General features: G+C 28.1%; 1 protein-coding gene across 6 annotated transcripts in view; it reads left to right on the top strand.

The window, feature by feature from the left end:
• Positions 1-23,908, top strand: part of LOC107438641 (transcription factor Sox-13) — a 555,886-nt gene that overhangs the window by 375,120 nt on the left and 156,858 nt on the right. Inside the window, exon 1 of one of the 6 annotated variants that reach the window (XM_071182381.1) lies at positions 927-1,065. The exons of the other annotated variants lie outside the window; for them this stretch is intronic. The gene's annotated coding sequence lies outside the window, so the exon portion shown is untranslated. Of the gene's footprint in view, positions 1-926; positions 1,066-23,908 lie in introns of those variants that run through there. 6 annotated transcript variants of the gene reach the window in all.

Below are 23,908 nucleotides of genomic sequence, written 5' to 3'. Positions count from 1 at the left end.
TTAACTTATTTTTTATGAACCCTTATAAGGCGTATTACTCATAAAATAATTTATATTTTATAGTAAAGAAAATATATTTTATTTAATAAGAATTCGGAAATATATATTACTTTCATAATATGCCTGATCGACCTGTGTAGGGGTCAGTATCATCAGAAAGGTTCTGGGTTCAAATCCCAGACAGGGATGTTCTTTTTTTTCTCTGTACTATCTGTCTTTACTGTAGAAGCAACGTTGCCCCACCTAATATGGTACCCCTGCCCTTCAACAAATCTGACCTTCAAATGTCTATAAGAAGAAAAGTCATTCTCCAAGTGAGGACATTGGAAAAAAAACTTTCAAAATATTTAATTATTGCCATAATTTTAATAAAAAAAACAATTCTTCTTTGAAACTGACTACAAATAAATTTTAAACTAATTATTTATAAATACACATTTGATGTAGAGCCATTTATCGTATTGGTTACTTTCTCAATTGAATCTGTAGTTAAAGATGAATTTTCAGGTTGAACCAACCATCATCCAATGAATGTTTTTATAAAAATCAAAATACTAAAAAGTAGTAACATTGACGTAGAAGAAACTATTTACATTGTAAAATTTGTTAACTATTTTTAAATGTTTAAAATTTAATTCATTGGCCCGCTAATTTCTTTCTTTTCTATTCTGTTCCGCCCTCAAAGAAGTTTTTTTTTATCTCTGCAGTAGCCAATAATCCTTTTGCGGTCAGAGAAGTGTCTTTTAATCCGCATTTTGCAACAAAAAGTGATTTTCATCAAATAAATACTCATTTACCATTTAAAACCACGTGCGCGCACGATTTCCGGGCAGTGGGCCAAGCAAAACATAGGAAAAGCGCCCACCCACACCAAAGAATCCCCCGTGATAAAACATCAAACTTAAAAAGCGTCCTTCTCCTTTCTCTGTCTTTACATTTGGTGAGGGCTTTTTGCCATTCTTCTCAACTTAAAAGAAAGTGATTTAAATGTTTGTTCTGGAATTGCAAGAAGATAGGGAAGATCTTTCACCCACTTTTCCATTTGTAGAACGTCTGACGTAAAAGGTTAGTCAAAAGATTATCACTATGTTAAAATAACATTTGCCTGTTTGTGTATAGGGTTTTAGTTTTTTATTTTCTTATTTTTGTGTTTTTTTTTTAAACAGAGTATTACAGTTTCGTTAACTAATACAATAGAAATAAATTAGAGCTTATTGGAATAAGCTGTGAGAAATTGCGCTTTTTTTTTTATTTTCATGCAAGTTATCGTAATGTCCGTCATTTCAAAAAACCATTAAGACCGCTTGTTTGTTTTTTTTTTTTTTTTTTTAAATCTTTTCATTATCGTTGCTTTTAATTAGGTAGTATTATAAATATATATTATGGAAATCGTTTGGTTTTATCTTTTCATCATCGTTACTTTTAATTATGTGGTATTATAAATATATATTATGGAAATCGTTTGGTTTTATCTTTTCATTATCGTTACTTTTAATTATGTGGTATTATAAATATATATTACGGAAATCGTTTGGTTTTATCTTTTCATAACCGTTACTTTTAATTATATCGTATTATACATATTTCGATAGTTAATTATGAGAATTGTGGAAAAAAAATTTTTTTGTTAAGTTTCAAAAATTTTTGCTCAACATTTTTCAACGTACTATGTTTTGTTTCGGAATGTCTCACTTGAAACTGAAAAAAGTTCGTTAGAAATTCGACCGTTACTCATTTTTGAAATGATTTTACATTAGATGATTTCCTTGAATTTCCTGAAAGTTGAAAACTGAACTAATGTTCCGTTTTTGTTTTTCGTTTTTAATCGAATTGTTTTTTACGATGATTGTATACTGTTCGTATGAAAAACCTACGTTTTGAATTACTTTAAGATCTGATAACTAATTTCTTCACATGCTAAGTTGTAGCTTCAAGCGCCACCTAGTGACCAAAAGAATTTAAAATATTAATGGTTTAGGGGGGAACAACACGGTAGAAGCCTGTGAAAAGGGAAGGATTTTTTTAATCAATTTTGCAACGATTGTAATAAACTTAATTTTATTTTTAATATATTGTACATATTTTACTCTTCATTTTATTATGTTACAAATATAAAAATTTAAAAAATTAGCTCTCTTTTAATTAATGTTTTTAATTTGTTTGTTTTTTAATTATCCATAATGAACTGTACTTATAAAATGAAAAAAATCATCCAAATTTAATTCCGTTTTGATTTTTATAGACTACATATATATAGTTTTCGTCGCACGTTTAAAAAATAATTTTTTTTCGCAAAATGGCATTGTTTTGAAGAAAAAAATTAAAGAAAGACCTAAAATAAGCATTTTCTGGATCACTAAAAACCAGTTAACCCAATTATAGAATCTCTAAGTGAAACAAAAACTATACTTATTGTGAACATTGTGTCAAAATTTGAAGTAAATCGATAGAAAATTGTATTAGCTTGAGATACAACATGAACGAGAAACAGTTTCGAGGAAATTGCGTTTGAAATTTTGCTTATCTGTATAAATATATAAAACTTTGAAACTAACTATAATGCATCAATACTAGGTCCACAAGATGTTTTTTAGCATTTTCAGCAGTCTAATTTAGCAGTCTAGTCTAATCTAGCCCTTTTTCTTCTCGATCTACCCTTATGTGTCACCTCATATGCTTTTAGAGTAGCAACGAAAATGTTGTGGTCATTCTCATTCTGAGCATATTCCTTGAATACTGGGCATACATTTATTTCTAATTGTTCCTAAAACCGTCAATAAACTTTTGCCATTTTCATTAGAAATTATTGCTGTCAAACAAGACGTAAATTTCAATTTTTTATACTGAGAATACCATCAATAATTTTTCTGACATAATTTAAACAAATTATTTCGACAAAATAACTAAAATGTTTTGAAACGAATGGGCAAATTCATTAAACAACTAAACGCATTAGTTCATTTGCTTATAGCTGTCACAATATGCCCTACGTCATCCGCTGTATTCGATATATGCTGTAACTTTTTCATTTTCACGAAAATTTGTTCAACATTTTGGTACAATAAGCTTAAAACAATAAACTATCGGAAAATGCAAGGATTTTTTTTTTTTCATTTTTGAAAAGTTTACTGTTTTTTTTCCCAGCGAAATCAGGCATAAAATCTTTTTTTTTTTTCTACGATTTTTATAGTTTAGTTGAAAGAGCAATCAAAATTTTCACCTGTTCAACTCTCATCGCCGTGAGCATAAAAACTGCCCCACTTAGGCAAAAAGTGAAATTGACAATAAGGGGTCCAAACTTTTGACTAGCCTCTTGACCTAACTATAGCTGCCATATTTTGCAGATTGTGACAACCCCCATATTTTGAGGATAGAGAATCTAAAATCCTAAAAAGAAAAAAAATTAAAAAAAATACATGTTTATTCAGAGAAAATGCTTTTTTCTATCTTATTTCGTAACTTGAAATGTCATCCGCACTAATTATTTAGCATATTTGAGGTTATATGATTTAACCATTATAAATGAGAAACGGGAAATGGGAATGAATGGGGATGAATGAGGGAGAAACGGGAATGAATGAGTACGGGAAAATCCGATCATTAATCCAAAAGTTATTCTAGGAGTTCACTTTTTTGCTCACTGGAAATAAATTAGACCATTTCAAATTATACATTTAATTATCCCTGATATGATTTCCAAAACTCACGTCTTTTTATTATACAATTCGTAAACTTCGCAAAATAATAACCTCGGTATTATATTCATGGTTTTGCTACCAGCACACTCACATCAACTCAGGCTACCTCAATGAATGTAACTAGCAGTCAGTATATATATAATCTGTCTGTGAAACCGGTTGAAGAAAAATATATAATTATTGTCAATATAGCAAAATAACGCTGATTCAGTACAGTTTTAAATATTATCAGTAACATCTAAGACACTATTAAGATTTTACTGATATTTATGATTTGTTTACATTAAAAAATCAGAAGAAAAGTAAAGTATACGTCCTTTCGTGTACAGTAATTTAACTTTAAAGCGAATTAACTCACCATCAAGATATTCCTTTTCAAACTTTATAAAGTAAAACCATTTTGCCTTAGTCCATTTCCTATACTAGCCTGTTTCTATCTGCTTCCTCTCTATCGAATGAGGTACCAGAAATCTCATTTAATCGTTTTCACAACTTTCTGTCATATGGGTACTATTTTCCATTCTGTCCCCTGTTTGCTTACATTTGTAGTAATAGTTGAAGTTCGTAACTATTTTAAAAAATACCACGAATATGTAACTATCTTTAAATATTCGATAGATAGGAAGCATCAATACAAAATACTTCAGTAACGGGTGATAAATAATTGTGTCACTATTTTTTATAAAGGCAGCAAATGTAAAGGGATAATCTCTAATTTTGCGTATTTATGGAAAAGCATGGTCAGAGAAAGGAAAACGGAAGCTGATAAAAATAATCCAAATTTCTTAAATTTTAAAATGTAAGACCTTTTTAACGCTTTAACTTTCATATTATTAAGAAATTCAAATCTCAGGGATGCTTTTCAAATTTTCAGGGTGTTTCGTTTCCAGAAATTCAAAAATGCCTTAATGTATTTTGCTCCTCAGGATCTCCTAAAACCTAGGCTCACCCGTGCATATACACCAAACCTTTGTGATCGAGTATCAACTCTCAACCACCTAAGCGTTTTCACCGTTAGAGTGATATGTCTACTCTCAACCACCAAAGCTTTTTTTTTACCGCTACAGTCGCATGCCTAACTCTCAGCTACTAAAGCTTTTATACCGCTCTAGTCGAATGTCTACTCTCAGCCACCAAAGCTTTTTTTTTTACCATTCCAGTTGTATGTCTTCTCAGCCACCAAAACATTTTTACCATTCCAGTCGTATATCTTCTCTCAGCCACCACAATTTTTTTAGCCTTCCAGTCATATGTTGACTTTAAGCAACAAAAACTTTTTTTACTATTCCAGTTACTACATGCTGATCTAAGAATTATACTGATCTTATTGTATTCACCAACACTTTTCACTTGATTCGATAGGATTTGGAGATGCGTAAACTTCAAAATAATATTTTCCAAATTGTGTTTAAGTATAATAGCATCTTTCCATTTAAAAATAATAATTTATTCTTCAATACTCTCCATAATATGTTGATTCAACGAAAAATAATTCCTGCCAGACTCATAGTTATGTATAAACTCAATGCAACATATCAAATACAAGGAAAAAACTGCATGGAATTAACAACTTTCTAACATATGTAATGGATTTAGTGCTTCGTATGTATTAGGAACTCAAATCTTTCCGCAGCGGTTACAGTTATAAATTTTAACTGCCAACAAAGCTAATAAAATTTTAGCTCCAACAAAATACCTATCACTCTTTATTAACTAATAAAAAATTGTAAAAAAAATCCTAAAAAAAATCGCAGACAAAACGGTAGCTTTTCCAACTTTTTTTCCGAGTGCAATCACTTTAAACTATTAATAGATGTCTGTTTCGTTAGTTGGCAACATTATGCACGAAATGCTGAAGTTAAAAAAAAGAAAGACGATCTAATATTTTATCTCTTAAAGCTGAAAATTGATATTGTCTTATCGATTATTTTCATTGAAGTAGTTAAATACTTCTTTCAGTTGCAACTTTGTGTTCTTTTTTAACTCTTGTTTCTTTAATTTGTCAAAAGTAAGAGAATGAATGGTTATTTTAACATCCCCAATCCTTTTCTCTCAGTCGTAGTCTTCGTAAGCTTTATTTTGGTTGTGTCAAATAAAGTTTTGGGTTACACCGTGCCATAGAGAACAAAATTTTGTTTAAATGTTTTGGCGCCAAGGGAGGTTCAGACATTGAAAAGGAGCCAAAGTAGCCGGCGGAGAGAAAAGGGGGGAGAAGATATAAAATAAAATGAGCATGCAAACCTCCTCTTTTGTTTAGAATATACGATGATGGATTACAGGGATTAATTCAGTAATAGTTGAGTCGTTTTTTTAAATCTTTTTTACTCTGTGTTCTGAGTATATGATTGTTTATTTTATCCATTAAATGTAGATCTTCCATCTTTCATGCTTTAACAATAATATACAAAAGTATCCTACACTTTGTATGATTTTACTTGTTTTTATTCCTTTTCTTCTTTTTTTCCTTATTCCCTTTTCATTTGAACTTAGAAGAAACCATACGTTTTAAATGAAATAAAGGTGAAAAGCTTAAATTGAGCTATAGTTGGATGTTAGTTGTGGTTTGGCGCGAAATTAGTCGCCAACGTATCTAAAGATTTATCCATGAGAAAATTTTTTATGAAACTTATCAAAAATCAGCGAAAAAAGTTTTTGGAGCAAAACTTTGACGACAAAAGCTATTATCATTAAAAGCCTTGTGAAAAATAAACTTTATTTAGACATTGTAAAAAAATATGATAAAGTTTAATCTACTTATTTAAATTAATTATGATTTAAATTATTTATTAAATTAAATTAATATTAATAATTATAATTATTTACTATAATTTATAATTATAATTTATAATTATAATTTATAATTATAATTTATAATTATAAATTAAGTTAAATTACTTATTACTTAAATTAATATAAAATAAGAGTAATAAAAGGATCTTCATCCAAAACTACTCAAATTTTATGATTGAAAATAAGGGGAAATTTTATGAAATTAAGAAAAGAATACTATAGATAAAAATAAGTTGATTTGATTAATAAAAACTAAATTGTGTTCTAATTATTTGAAAGATATAATGGAGCAAATGCGTTATTTATCATAGAAGTAATTTAAATTCTGTAGATGAAAATGAGAGAACTAAAGGCATCACGATGCAAACTTCTGTTTTGTAAAGGCCATTTAAATCCCATGTAAAAGAATAAAAGTAACAAAATTATCTGGATATAAACTTAGCATTGGTAAAGGTCATTTCGATCCTTTGAAAGAATCAAAGATATCGTGATGTAAGCTTATCAAACGGTAAAGCTCATTTAAACCCTCTGAAAGAGAATAAAATAATAAAAAAGTATCACAATTTAAACTTATCATTGATGAAGATAATTTAAATCTCAAGAAAAAATAAATAAAATAAACCGAAGGTATCACGATACAAACGCATCATCGGTATAGGTCATTTAAATACTATGAAAAAAAATAAGTGAATCAAAGGTATCGGGATATAAACTTATCATCAGAAATTGTCATTTAATCCTATGAATAAGATTAAGAGAACTAAAGGTATTATATAAACTGTCATTGGGAAAAAAACCATTTAAATCCTGTGTATACCGAAAGTATCACGATATAAGCCGGTCATAGTTTAAGGTCCCTTAAAACTTAGGAAGGAAAATAATGAGACTACTATCACAATACAAACTTATTATCAGTAAAGCTCATTTAAAGAGTAAGTGAATCAAAGTTATCTCATATAAATTTATCATTTATTAAGGTCATTTAAATCCTATGGAAGAGAATAATAAAGCGAAAAGTATATAGCAGAAGTTAATAACACTAAAGACCATTTAAATCCCGTGCAATCAATACCGAAAATATCACGATATAAATCCATCATAAATAAAAGTCTCTTAAAACCTATGAAGGAAAATAAAAGAACAAAAGATATCACAATACAAGCGTATTATCAGTAAAAGTCATTTAAAGAATAAGTGTATCAAAGTTATCATTTTATAAATTTATCATCTGTAAAAGTCATTTAAATCCTATGGAAGAGAATAAGAAAGCCAAAGATATCGAGATTCAAAGTTATCTTCAGTAAAGATCATTTAAATCCTGTGTAATAAATACCAAAAGTATCACGATATAGACCTATCGTAGGTAAAGATAATTTAAAACATATAAAGGAAAATAAAAGAACAAAAGATGCCACAATACAAACGTATTATTAATAAAAGTCATTTAAAGAATAAGTGAATCAAAGTTATCATTTTATAAATTTATCATCGGTAAAGGTCATTTGAATCCTATGGAAAAGAATAAGAGAGCCAATGGTATCGAGATACAAAGTTATCATCAGTGAAGACCATTTAAATCCTGTGTAATAAAAGTATCACAGTATTAACCTATCGTAGGTAAAGGTTACTTAAAACATATAAACGAAAATAAGAGAACAAAAGATCTCACAATTTATCATCGGTAAAGGTGATTTGAATCCCATGGAAAAGAATAAGAGAGCCAAAGGTATCAAGATACAAAGTTATCATCAGTGAAGACCATTTAAATCCTGTGTAATAAAAGTATCACAGTATTAACCTATCGTAGGTAAAGGTTACTTAAAACATATAAACGAAAATAAGAGAACAAAAGATATCCCAATTTATCATCGGTAAAGGTCATTTAAATCCTATGAATAAGAGAATAAGAGAGCCAAAGGTATCGAGTTCGTAAAAGAACCTATCGAAGTTCAAGCACCCATCGCTCTTCCTCAGTCAAGGAACTATATCACTGCCTTCTTGAATGTGAAAGATATTCAAATGAACCCACAGATTAAAAGGGTAATAATTTTCAGTTCTACTCAATTATGAATTCATTCGCATTTTTTCCTCTCAACTTTCTAAGTGTTTGACCTTTCATTCCATCACACTGAGCCCGAAGACTCATACTTTAGGTACAATGTAACTATTTCTGTGTGTAGAGATCGTAATAACTAGAATTTATTTCTTTTCTTTAGTGAATGGATATCACTGGGAATGATTACCAATAATAATCTATATTTAGGGATAATTCTGTTAATCACTAGTTAAACTAAAGAAGTCAGGTTATATAATGTGTCTGTCTACGATGTAATTTATTAGTTTAATAACACTATTAGTTTCCTGAAGATGCCTCCAAGCCGATATTGGTGCGGTGAGTCACTTTTGAAGTTTTGGGGTTATGGTCTGGGCCTTAAGTAGTTTCGAACATTTGCGCAATTCTTCAAAAAATGCATATTTTATTTTTGACTTGGTTTGATAAAAATTTGAAAGTGGTTTAATGAAAAAATTGGAATAACGATATGAAAATATACATTCAAAAATAAAACTTTCAACATAAAGTTTTTCGGAATGCATTAGTACGAAATAGCTAAAAGTAACTTTCAACTACTCAAATTTGATATTTTCTGTTCTGATATATTCCTTATTCATAATAAAATTTAAAAAGTAATCAGTATTTCAAACTATTATTGTCAGAAAAGTTCGAGTGGATTTTCGGTGGATGGGTTCTGAATATGTCGGAATGATGGAAAGCAAATGGCATACAGACAGAATTTGGAAAAGCGTTGCTTCTAATTTGAATGATTATAGACAGCAGTTGGAAACAAAAAGAACAGCGGCTTCGTCAGAAATATGTTCGGCATCATATATCTTTGACTGTTCGACAAAAGTTGTTGAAGTTTGGCAGGATGTTCTATCTCATCACTTTATTCATCTGATCTTGTATCCTTAGTTGCAGCTATTTCGGATATTACAATAATTATTTAATGAAAGAAAAACTTTATTTGAGTAAGATAAAAACTCATCACAATACTATTTTTGCTTTTGTGGAAAAACCTTAGAGGTTTTTGAAGAACGAAATTTTCAAATTGTCTGAAAAATGGAGAAAGATTGTCATAAAAAATAGAGCTTTTTTGATTTAACAAATATATATCAAAATTAAAAGCTGGCACGAACTTTCGATATAAACCAATATGTTTTTATTAATTTTAAAATATATATGTATTCATTTTTACACTTCACTTTAGATTGTAACTATACGAAAAAAGAAAAAATGGAATTTCAATATAGAATTTTAAAAAATAACAATCATTAATTTCAAAACCATGCTTTCTCTAAAGTAATTTTGTCAAATCAATAATAATTTTTCTAAAATAAAAACTGTTTCCAAATAATAAAAACAAAAATGTTATAAAAGCTAAGATAAGGATTCCAGTTCATTGCCAATGTGTATTTAAAAAATTCCAATATTTGCTCCGATTCTTTATCTACTTTGCTTTGTTTCGCTTTGCTCCGCTTTCTTTCTTAAAGTTTACGTTAATTGATGATAAGATTTCGTCCTCACATCTTTATCATATTGTCTCTTTTTATAAGACCTGAATTCATATTCATGTTCATTAATCGGATTAAATTTCTTATTTTTGTCTTACATTTCATTTATATGCATCTTATTTATATGTATTAAACAGTTTTTTTACAGTACTTTTATAGATAATAGTTTTTGATTGTCATATATTTGCTTTAAATTTTTTAAGGTTTTTATGAGTTTTAGATGCAGATTTCGGCAAGAAACGTGTGTTAAACTTTTGTTAAAAATCCACGATTTCTTCGAGACACATTTGTTAAAATTTCGTTAAACTATTCAAGATTTCATTAAGACACGTTTGTAAAAATTTTGTTAAACCACCCAAGATTTTGTCCAGATACATTTTTTAATTTTCGTAAACCATCCAAAATTTCGTCAAAGCACATTTGCTAAACTATCTAAGATTTCGTCGAGATGCGTTTCTTAAACTTGTGTCAAACCATTCAAGATTTTGTCAAGACACATTTGTCAAACAATCGCCTCATTAGAATCTGAGTTCATATTAATTTTTGGATCAATATTATTGTCTATATTTTTTCTCTCTCTAATCCGTTTAACAAATTTATAATATCATTTGTGCCTTTTTTAATAGTTCTTCACTAATTTGATTTACTATTTTCGTTTTATAAGATTTAACTAAGCTTTTGGTGACCTTTTTTGATAATTATCTCTTTATCATGGTTTATTTGTTTGACTGTTACTTTCTTAGGATAAGTTTTCACATTAATTTTTAATTTATCTTTATCACTGATAAAATGTGTTTTTATCAGTTTTCCTTAAAAATTACAGATGTTTTTTTCTGATAATATTTCATCTCATTTTTGTTTAATTGTTTCTCTTTTAAAGTTTATGAGAGGATATAGACGCAATTTTTGTGTTTTTGCTCAATGCTGACTTTATATACATTTTGATCGTGCCACATAGAGAAAAAAAATATGGTCAAAACAACCAGAACCGTGTTTCTGGCTCTAAAGGAACATGAAAAGGCTCATAATGTTTTACCAAAAAGCTAATGGTTTTTTCAAAATTAACAATAAAATATGATTTTATGATATGAGACAAAATTTGGTAATTTTTTATCATACCTTAGAGCAAGGCATAAAAATAATTTATTTTGCTAAATTTACTTTTCAGTTTTGTATTTTTTACTAAATGTGCAGTAACAAAACTATAATTTTTGAAATCAAAATTACCGATAAACCGTTACCATATGAATGGAAAAATTACCAAAATTAATGGCTTAAATACCGTTTGTTTCATTTTTATTAACCAGAATTATGTTGTTTCTTACCAGAACTGCCATTACCATACAGTAGGGGAGAGTGGGGTCAATTGTAACATTTTTTACTTAACTATTTTTAACTAACAAAAAATCCAATATATTATTAGTATTAATTGACAGACGAGTAAAGTAGACTATCCTCTACTAGAAAAAAAATACCTTATTTTAAATGTTGTTATATTAGTTATTAACAATTTTTGACTGTCGTGCACTTGTTACAATTGTCTCCACTTACGGGGTCAATTGTAACAGTTCATAAATTCAACTAAAACATAGTTAATTATACATATTATCATAGTTGTGATATATTTTCTTATTGATCAAAATAGTAGTGATATTTTAGGAGTAAAAATAATAATGAGCAGAAACCTAAAGGGTTAAACTTTTAACTTTAAGGGGTTAAAAATTTTAATTTATGCTGTGAAAGGTGACAAATAAAATAATGCACATGCAGCATAATATAAATGATATAGGAAACTATTGGTGGTTCTTAAAGACTTAAGTAATGGTTTGTAAATATAAGATTATTTATTTTCAGCTGTTGCAATCGTCCCTTTACTTATTGTTGCAATCGTCCCCAAGACGCCATTTCAGCTTCATTTGTTAAAAACATTGCTAGTTAATTAATAGAACTAATTCTTTTTTATTCAAATGTTAATTAAGGTGTCCACTTGCATATTCGGTTAATAATTTTTATTTGTTTAAACAAAATTACTTTGTAGCAATATAATAATCTAATACCAAAAAAAGTACTTACGTAGCGTGAAAATATCTTTTGTGATGTAACTCTTTCAAAAGTACATAAAAATGGTTGCCAGCAGGGGTGTACATGTAGATTTATTAAATATACCTTGTGCGCCTCCTAGGAACCAAATCTAGAACCCGACACTCGAAATTTTTGCTCTGTTACAATCGTACCCTGTTACAATTGACCCCACTCTCCCCTACGGAATTTTACCAGAACTTTTTTTCTCCGTCCAAATCTCTTTATGCATCTAAACTCAATCGAATGTCAAGCAATTTTTGATCTCATATTTTACATTATTCGCAACTTTCAAAAAAAAACATTTTAATGCTTTATAGGGCTTAGTCGAAAATATTTATTTTGCTTTCTCCTAATATTAATTCCACGCATACTGTTCTCTCTTAAACCAAATCTTATTATAATGACTTCCATCTAAAGCCAACAGCAGTATCTTTGAGAATAATATCGCCGGTGGGGAGCGTAACTTATCAAATAAATCTACCTTGTCTCATATTTTACATTATTGGTACAGATTAAAAAAGAATTTTATTCGAATATACATTGTATATCGAGCCATTGATAGCAGTCTATAAATTAAAATCTGCCACATAGTTTCATTATCCTTCCGTATTAAGGTGTGGGCCTCCAAGCGTAGGCCTTCATAATTACGAACCGTTCATCAAACGATGACCACAATAAATTTTTTCGCTAATAACGCCAGACCGTGATCGATTAAAAAATAAAATAATACCAAAAACGGACGTGACGATCTAGTTCGGAAAGAGGTTAAGAAAAACGCGCCTCGGGTATATCTTTACGAACGAGAGTTGTAAAAAAAAAATGTTGAGTTTTGTTACCTTGTTTGTATTAATAACGGGGTGTTTAAGAAACATGCTTACTTTCATTCCGTCTGTAATTTTAGCAAATAGATTATAATAACAGATTCGATCTCATAAATAACACGTAGTTATAATCGCGGTTTTTACACGCTTACGTGACACAAAATTCTAACGTTTATTTTGATCTCCACAATTATTGTTTCAATTAATTATTGTTTAGTACAATTATTGTTGATCCTCACAACTTGTATGAATAAAATGAGAGATTAAAAAAATGTTATTTGCAAATTATTTCGTAATGATAATATAAAAAATATGGTAAATGCAATAAAATTTGCAATTTTATCATGGTACCTTAGAAAATGGCATAGACTATTTATTCGATTAAAACTATTTATTCGATTAAATTTACTTTTCATTGTATTTTTTACTTAAAGCGTGGTAATTATAACTAAAATTTTAAAAACCAGAATTTCCGGTACACGGTTAGCATACGAACGGAAAAAAATACCATATGATTGGTTTAAATATAGTGTATTTTGGTTTTATTAAACAGAATTATGATTTTTTTTTTATCAGAATTGTCTTTACCATGCAGTAATATAATAATACCATGCAGTAAAAAAAAATCCGGCATATAGCACGAAAGAAAATTAACAATTCCATTCTAATTACAAATAAAATTAATTATAAATATCTAATATATATTTGCAGCTCATTTATGTAAAAAAAATTTCAGAAAGAAATGATTTGTCAAAATATTTTGGAGAGAAGAAAGAGAGAGTGAGTAATAAGTTCTATTTAACGTTCATAAAGTTTCATTACTTCCGCATATATAATTTAACTTTTATAATTAAATTTGTCGCAAAACTTTAAAGCTTTACTTTGCATATTAATATTAACTTCATCATTATTTATCTTTTGATCGTGGAGTTTCACGCACTGTAACTTCTTATTGGAGAAAACTATTAAACGGTCGTTTACGGACAGTTGATATACCAAGCTTTACTAATGACTTTTTTGGATTTGTAACTTCCTTTAACGAGGTACATTAAAATTCTTTATCAAAGATTTGCGGCTAACTGATAAAAAAAAAGCAATATAATTAACTTCCAGTAGCAATTTCTTTTTCATCAGCAGAATGATCCTTTCAACGCAAAAGAGTTTAAACGAAATGAAATATGATAGATCCAGCTACTTCTTATATGCAAATATAAAATTGTTATGATATAAAGGCGAGAAGGATTAGTTCATATGAATAATATTTAGTTTTTATAATTTTTTTAGTCATTTTTTTCCAATTCTTATTTGTGTTTTCAGTATAAACGTTTAAGAAGCTTCTTTACCTCATCATTTTGGATTTCAGCTAAACCTTTTATCTGTTATTGTTTTTGTTATTATAATAATAATAATTTTTGTAATAATAATAACAATAATTTTTATAATAATATTTATAATAATTATAAAAATAATAATTATAATAATAATTATAATGTTAATAATTATACTACTAATAATTATAATAATAATTATTATAATAATTATAATTATTATAATAATTATAATTATTATAATAATTATAATTATTATAATAATTATTATAATAATAATTATATTAATAATAATTACAATAATAATAATTATAATAATATTAAAATATTATTATTATTACTATTGTTAATTTAGAAAGTCAGAAATACAATTTTAGCAGAAAACGACAAAAAAATTTGTCTTTCTCTGCTAGAACTGTGTTTCTGACTTTCTAAGTTAAAATAAAACAAAATTGGTTTTAGCTACTTTATGCGCTTTTCCATTTTGATTTATTATTTTAAATGTTACTTACTTATTTTGTCTTTTTCTGAATTTGAAAATAAGTTTCATTCTTTGATTAGCTATTACTATTATTATTGTGTGCACTGTGCCTTGAAAAAAAAGGTGCAAAAAAACTACTTTATTAAGTTAAAAGAAATAGCCTTTGATATTTGTTAGAACTTTCGTGGATTTTTTCTTGAGAATGTATAGAATTAAAATTGCGTGTATAGTAAGTTTAAAACAATTTAATGTTGTATATTTGTCTGGTTCAGATTTTCAAAATTTACTTTTATTATTGTTTAACTGATGAAACCCGAAACATTTTTTTACTGTAAGTTACATGAAACAAAAATATTTATCAATCTTTCGTTTTTGCTAACAAAAATAATTATTAAGTTTAATCTTTTTAATATTTTTTTTCAACTCTTATTTGCGTTTCTTATATGTGTTACGAAGTCTCTCTACCTCTCCGTTTTGGATTTCAGCTTAAATGTTTGATTTTCATTTTTTCTGTCATTATTACTTTTATTATTGTTGCAATATTTTTGATAATAGACAGTACTGTATCTTGCAAAAAAGGTACACAATAAAAAGACTGCTTTATTAAATGAGGAGAAATATCATTTGATAGTTTTTAGAACTTTTCCGTACTTCTTCTCGAGAATGTAAAGAATTAAAATTATGCTTACATTAAGTTTGAATAGGTAATTTTATATTGTAGATTTGTTTGTGCTCAGATTTTCAAAATTTATTTTGACTGTTTAACTCATGAAAACCGAAAAACTTTCCTAATTTAAATTACGCTGAAGCAAAAATGTTAAAATTTTAGTCGAATGCTGAAATACAAAATGGTAAAATGTCAAAAATACAAATGCATAATACTTAATTACCTTTCAAAAACTGCTGATTTTTTAAGATGCATTCTTTTTATAATTTTTATTTAATGAAACGTGCTTTATCATAGCGTAGTTTTGCCTCAAGTAGTTTTTTGGCAAAAATTTGCCATACTAATTTAATTCGTATAATTATACCTAAAAATAAAAAAATTATTATACATAAATACTTAAAGTATAATTAATTATTCAACATTACTTTTTACTACAACAAATTATTATTTAAAACGACCTAATAAAATGAGTAATTATAGTGTTGCCAATCTATAAAAAAATACCCGAATTAATGGTACCACATAAAAAAAAAATAGATAAATAGGTAATTTCATATAAAATGAAAGCTCCCTGGGAAAAGATAAGCTGAACTCGACACAATAGTCATAACTGATCGAAACTCACAGCTCTTAGGAAAACAGCATATTGATCCCAAAAAGAGATTATTTCATGTGACGTCGATAAACGGCCTTAGCCAGTTAGTTTTCAAACCAGGAACACTGTATTTCTTTCAAACAATTGTCGAAATTGTTTCCTAAAATTATTGGTTTCATTTGTTTACTCGTTAAATAATATAATGTCTATTTTGTTTATTTAAAAGCGCTTATGAAGACTTTAGATACTTATATTTTGAAAGCATCGAAACCGAAACTAGTTACTCGATTAAAACTAATTAAATGACAAAATCGGAACTATTTTAAATCGTCTCTCGGATTTTGTAATAAAGTATCTTTAAAAATTTTCAACGTTCTATTTTATTAGCAACAGTCATTATGTTTAAACAATATTTTATAATTATACATATTTTAAATTTGGCACCATTCAATTTTAAATTGTATAAAAACGCGTGTATTTCTTTTAAATTCCAGACATTACTATAAAAATTTATCCTTGTAGTTTTTAACTTTGTTTTTCACAATGTCTATTAAAATTTAAGTACGGTAAAGAAAATATTGTTATTTTATTAGAATAAAAATTTCATACATCCTATCATATTTAATGTGACACCTGTTGTTGAATCTCATTGGCTATGTCCTTTTGATCATAGCTTGTCATTAATAACATGAAAGGTTTTCTTAAATCTGATACGAAGGTTTTTTTTAAGTCAATTATATACAATTTATTGATAAACGCACTTGGTCCTAACAATGTGAAATTGTTTTTTTGCAATTTGCAACTTAGTTTATTTTCTCTCTTTATAGCTCTTTAACATATATTCTCAGAAAAAAGTCTGATGATTGACTCTTATCATTTTTTAAAGTAAAATAAATAAATTTTGAAGGCATTTGCGTTTTGTTTCAATTATAACCCTGCGGGGGAACTCTTAGAACAGATGGTGGTGGGACAAACACGCCACTGCCACTTTGAAATTGTTAACCTTCTAACAATATATGGATGTAATTAAAGATTCAAAATCATTCTAAAAAGTATGCATACGATTATTTTTTTTAAATAAAAGAATTCTGTTATTGAGGAATGTTGTGTCACAAATTTGTTTAAAAATTTCTTCTTTTTCTAAATTATATAAAATGCGCTCTCTAAACGAAGGAGCATTTTTTTCCAAATGAATTGACATCTTATTAATTATAGAAGTGCAGATTCTGTTTATTCACCATCTGTCATGCATTTAGAGTATAACTGACATAAAGGGGTGCCGATTCAAAGACGACATTTTAAATTGTTATAGTCATAGATAAAAAACGAAATTTCATTCTAGATAGCAATAAAAGTTTTTGCAAGGTAAAGTTTTTAGTTTCAGCATATGTTATTTTTTCTCTTATGTTATTTTTATTTAAAAAATGTATCAACTAAATTTTATTTTTGTATGGCATATTCCATCATATCCGGTATGGCATTAAAATGAGTTATATGTAGTTTGTTACACAGGAGTACCATATTCCATATCTATGTTTAAAACTTCGAATAATACATGAATGTAATCATGGTCAACTTTATCTACATTTGGAGATTATTACGTATGGGTGCTAAATTACCTTATTTTTAACTCTTTCATCGAGACGGACGTGATGACTCGCTTATCAGGAATTTTGTTGTGTGCTTTTGTTGTATTAGTTAGTATTGCTGTTAGTGTTAGTTACCATTTAATAGTATTTTTAGGGTAAATAAGTAAGCTTTAAAGGAATTTGTGTTTGCAATTTTAGTGCTGCGGGAGAACTCTTAGAACAGAAGGTGGGACGAAAGCACGCCGTTGCCGCGGTGAAAGTGTTAACTTTCTAATAATCTATGGATGCATTGAATTGCAAAGATCTATGCGTTTAGGGACTTAGATAAGCCAACTAGAAATATACTTTAGATAAATCAAACTGAATCAAATTTATTTACCAAATTTGTTAGGCAATGAAATAAATTGTTCCATTGATTTGATTTATTGTTTTCTCAGAGATCTATCATCATGTAAAAGTTATTTTTTCGTCTTTTATCATCTTATTAGTTATATATGCTTTGTATTTAAAATGTAAACAAATATTTCGTCAAATTCAGATTATCTGATGTAAAAATATCCTCTATAATATGCTTCAAATAAGTACAAATCTTAATTTTTTCAATTGTAACAAAGCCTCAAAAAATTGCAAATTAAGTCCAAAACATATCATAGTATTTATAAATATAAAAGATTAATTTACTGAATTTTTTTGGCATTAGTTGGCATTTACTGTCAAGTGAAAGTATGAAATCAGCAGCACGTTTTTAATCAAAGTTTTGCTTGATAATAAACGAAAATAAAATACTATGACAAAAAAAATCAAGGGAATATTGTTTTATCTTTTGAATACTTTTCTTTAAAAGGGTTGAAAGATTTTTAAAATATTGTATTTTTTTATATACTTACATTTTCAAAAGTTATCGTAGGAGTCAATGTAACTAGAGAACTAGATTAAAAGATTCGAGTTCTTAAAAATTTATTTTCATTCACCGAAATAAGAAAGATGCAATGTGAGTGGCAAGAACATATCACGTGGTAAACTTCGCATATTTTTATAAATATATCATAATAGCTATAATACATAGTTACTGATTATTACAATTCTTTACGCATTTATTCTTCATCATTGCTATTTTGGAAATAAATTGATGCTTATAGTTAAAAAAAAAGAAGAAAAATCTGGAATTAATTACAAAAAAATCAAAAAATTTTATATAGAGAATCAAAAACTGACAAAAAGTGTTTTATAACATACCTATGTTATCTAATTATCTTACCATCCTACGTTATATTTAAAAATAAAATATGTAAAATGCGTGGAATAAATCTTTATAAATCTTTTTCATTGGAAGGCTTTTAATCTCGATCTATGATAAATTTTTTTTCTTGCAAAAAATTATAGCTCCCTATTGTTTTTAGTAAATAATAAATAATTCCCCAATTTTTTTATTTATCAAATGCAATGAAAATACATTTTAAACGTAAGTTAAAACTTCCAAAATTAGTTGAAATTTGAAGTGACTTCCGGGTTCTGACTGAGTACCCGGAAGAACTACCGGCTATACTTCTAACTTCCAAATAATAGTAAACGACTTACCCGTGAAGAACTACTTAAAATCATCAATAAAAAGTATCCAAAAATCACTGAATTAGTCGTTTTTAATACGTTTCCACCACCCACTAATTCAAAATAATATCCAACATGATTTGCCCGAATCAAGTACCATACTAAACTGAATTGCGGACATGAAAAAGGGACAACACTATCAGGTCACTGACATCAAGTTACGCATCTTTGGATTAATATTAAAAAAACAAGCAAGTAAAAAAAAAAGAAAGATGTTCTAAATGAAAAAAAAAAATTGCTCTCCATCTTCCAACATATTTTACCGAGGGATGGGAGAAAGCAATCTTTTCCCTCAAACATCCTGGACATGATAGAAAGTTCACTGCCCCCTGAGAATTACCCCTTTTTTTCATCTGTAACTCCCTCACATTCGGGTTATGTTGGATAAAGTGTGCTACCAGTAGGGTGAAATCTCTATTTTTGGACGGACGACGTTTTCCCATGGGTATGCTTTATACTCATTTAGGTACTTTGTTTCTCCAACTTCCTACTACGGTATATTTCGGGCGTTGACTCACTGACGTTTAACGAGGTGTGTTCTTGTGGATGTTGATGTGAAAAATCATATGTACTGAAGAATGTGCGAATAAAAATTTTTTTTTAGCATTTCTACTTTAGACTTTACTTGACCTAATTATAAATTTGATAGTAGAAATGAGAAAGTTCTATTTTCTATTTGAAAATTGTTGCTATAGAATAGTTTGCCACCCAATCATTATGTCTCAGTATTCCTTATTCAATACTTTAAATTTAATCGTTTTCAAGTTTTGAGAAATTAAGAAAGACTCAAATGTGGATTTTTTAAATCGTTTTCATATTTTGAGAAATGCAGGATTATGGTTAACGTTTTCAAGTTTTAAGAACTCAATTTGTGAATGCAAGTCTTTAATATCGTTTTCACATTTTCAGAAAACGATTCTAAAATATATGTTTGTGAAATCGTTTTCACATTTTGTGGAAGTGATTCTCATATGTGGAATTTTGCAATCGTTTTCTGATTTTGAGAAAATGATCGTCAAATTTGTGTTTGTTAAAACGTTTTTACACTTTGAGAAAGTGATTCTCAAGTATGGATTCATGAAATCACTTTCATATTTTGAGAAAAGAATTTTCAAATTTGCGTCTTTCACATTTTAGACATTTTACCAGGTCAGTTTAAGAAACATTAACTAATTTAAGTCTACCAAAGCAACTAAAAAAAGGAAAAATTTATTTCTGTTTGCTTTTACAGTAGTTTTCGATTGTTAGGACCTCATAAAACTCCTTTCGAATCTTTACTTAATTAATTTTACACATTAATCAACTTCAAACATTACTCAATATTATTTTTTCCTAATACCTAAGAACTATTTATTATAACTATGTCATAATAATGTTAGATAGAATAAAGTGGTCATATTTTAGGCTTAAAACATAGTAAGCTTTCATAAAAATGTCAGCTCTGTGTCATGTCATGTGAAAGAAAGGTCAACTTCATACATAATCAATATTATTTTTCCCTCACATCTAATAATCATTTATTATAAATGTGTTACAATGATGAAATGTAAGGTAAAGCGTTCATATTGTTAGGCTTAAAATATACTAACCTTTCATAATAATTTCAGATTTATGTTATTTTAACTGCGGATGTTTCCTAATCAATAATTTTGTTAGATGAATATTATACAAACAAAATCAAGATTGAGCAGAAAAGTATAAATAGTTTAAAATCACACGTAAGCAGCTATCATAATGAGAAACATAAGCAAACACTTGGCCTCACAACTTTCTAACAATTACAGTAAAAAGATTTTTATCAAAATTCTATTTAGTCTTTTGTTTAAGACAGAACTTAGAACTAATTCAAACTCCAAATGGGAAAATACCCCTCCTAAGAGATATAAATATCGTGTAATGGAAACTTTTGTTCCTTTGCTCCATTTTAATAACGAAACTTTTAATAAAATATACTATAAATCTTTCGAAATCTGTAATGTGCGCAGTTTTAAAACTAAATTAAACTTATTTCTTGAATGGACTATCAATACAAGAATTTAATTATAATCATAATGGGTAAGAAACAAGTTAAGAAACAAGCTTGTTAAGAAAGCAAATCTAGTTAAGTTGAAGAAACAAACTTAGGGATTAATGTACATAAATTAAAAGTTAAATTGGAATGCATAAAAAAATAAGTAAATCATTCGTTAATTGTTATATTTGGAACTTTAATATTCATAATTAATCAACCAAAGTTAATTAATCTAAGTAAATTAATTTCTCAGAAATAAAGCTGCGTTGAATATTAACTAATAAAAGTTTGGTTTCATGTATTTGTTTATAGATCAGGTCTATAAAAGACTTGAAGTGTTTGTTTTTTGTAGTCAAGGATGTTTTTTAATGCACTCGTTAATGGTGTTTTACTATATCGTGAAATCATGGAGGAGATTGCAAATCACGATGTGCTGTACGTTGAATATCAAAAAAGAATTATTTTTCAATATAGCTAATTTATTGCAAGTAATCCAATTTTAAAATTTCTTATTGTTTCTTATTTCTTTGAATAGATTTCGGAAATTAATCGTGAAATGATGGTTAATCATATCACATTCAATATGCAAGTCTCAATAATCTGACATCCATAATATTGTGCATATCTTTTTGTTACATTTTGTTTTATGTAAATTCATTTTGCACTAATACTTCTGTAAACAATTAAGATGCATTTTTTATCTAAGACATATATTTATAAAAAGTTCATTTCTTAAAATAAACATATTATTAACATATTTCTAATACTTGGACAGAAAATTATAATCAACTATATTAGAACTGCGTGCCTCCAAAACTTGATTGTAAAAATATAGTTTCTCATAGGTTTCTAATATGGTGTTTTTTATAATATGACGTTTTTAATATGCCAATAACTAAATATACCAGAAATACGCGTTTCTATTATGATTGGTTGGTGTAATTCTTATATGTCAAAAATATTGTTTCTAATGCGGCATTTCTAATGTAGAAAGAAATATATACCTTAGAAAAGCGCGTTTCTCATATGGGGAAAATATAATTTCTTTTAGCTATCTAATATGGCATTTTTTATATAATAGCGTTTTTAATCGAGCAAGAACTAAATGTAAATGCGCGTTTCTAATTGGGTTGATTGATGTATTTCTAATATGGCAAAAATATCGTTTCTAATATGGCAATTTCTAATATGGCAATTACTGAAATGGCGTTTCGAGTATAGAAAAAAATATATGCATCAGAAATGTGCGTTTCTAATATGGTTGATTGGAGTGTTTCTAATATAGCGAATATATTGTTTCTAACAAGTCATTTTTAATAATATAATGTTTCTAATATGGCTAAAACTAAATGCATTAATAATGTGGGTTTCTGACATGATTGGGGGATTTTTAATATAGTTTTTATGCTATTCATTACTGAAGGCTTCTAACAAGGTTTAAAACATGGGAATCGTATTTAATTTAAAAAAAACGCTTTTTTTTTTCTGAAACAAGCATTTCCGCAATTGATTTGTGTAAGTCTAAAGATGTCTTCACAATGAAAGGTGAATGTCTCATGGGAGGCTCGCTTAAGCCACTTCTCATCCCTTTGCTACGATATATATATATAATTCTTACCCTTTCTCCCACGACATCGAATTTCGTTTTCAACATTTCCGTTATTGTTTTTTTTTCATACCTTCGCCCTCCTGTTTCCGGTGTAGCAAAAGAGAATTTATCCCTTTAGATACCCCCATGACTCCCACGCTCTGAAGGAACCCCCAACCCTTCAGGAACCCCATCTTTCGGCATCCCCCACCTCCCCCGCCTCCATCGGGGATGCGAGTGATGAACTCTTGCAGCATCCTCCTCATCTTCCTGCACTACAGTCATTGCGATGCTCTTTTTCACCTGTGCAACGATCTTCTTAAGAAGATTCTTTAAAGGATTAAATCGGTACAATTGGAAATTTACCCGATATTGTTTGCTCCTCATCAAAATCTGAAGCTGTTGCATACATGAACATCGTACAGGTAACAATGCTTTGACCGTTTTCAAAAAACTACACTGTAAAATTTCCGGATAAAGTTATGGCAAAAAGTACCTGTACTCAGGGAGTCAGTACTTTTTACTGTAAAATTTATTTTTACCGTTAAATTTTTGGAACAAAAAAAATTGATATACCGTAATTTTTACAGTAATATTTGCTGAAGTATAATTAAATATCACTGTTGCATACATGAAGATCGTACAGGTAACAGTGCAGTGGCTATTCTCATAAACTGTAACGCAAAAATTTCCGGATAAAATTACGTTGAAAAGGGCCAGTACTTTTCACTGTAAAATCCATTTTCACAGTAAAATTTTAGAATACAAAAAATTTTATTTACTGTAAATTCTGCAGTATTATTCATTGAATCATTGTAATTAAATAATTACCACTGTAAAAATTACGATATAAAATTACGGATTACTGTAAAAGTCGTTGTTCATGGTAAATTTAAATACGCCTTTCTTAACCGCAGCATTATTTTCTAGAATTCAATGACATAAAAATTGGGAAATTAAATAAAACCTGAAAAGGACGTTATTATTTCATTTCAAATATTGAGAAACAAACTTGGTGTATATTTTAATATCATGAGTGTGATTCTCAGGCAGTAATAACAAACTAGTTAAATGAAAATA

The sequence above is a fragment of the Parasteatoda tepidariorum genome, chromosome 6, assembly GCF_043381705.1.
Source record: "Parasteatoda tepidariorum isolate YZ-2023 chromosome 6, CAS_Ptep_4.0, whole genome shotgun sequence".
In the NCBI taxonomy this organism is placed as follows: domain Eukaryota; kingdom Metazoa; phylum Arthropoda; class Arachnida; order Araneae; family Theridiidae; genus Parasteatoda; species Parasteatoda tepidariorum.
This window is presented reverse-complemented; position numbering and strand designations above follow the sequence as displayed.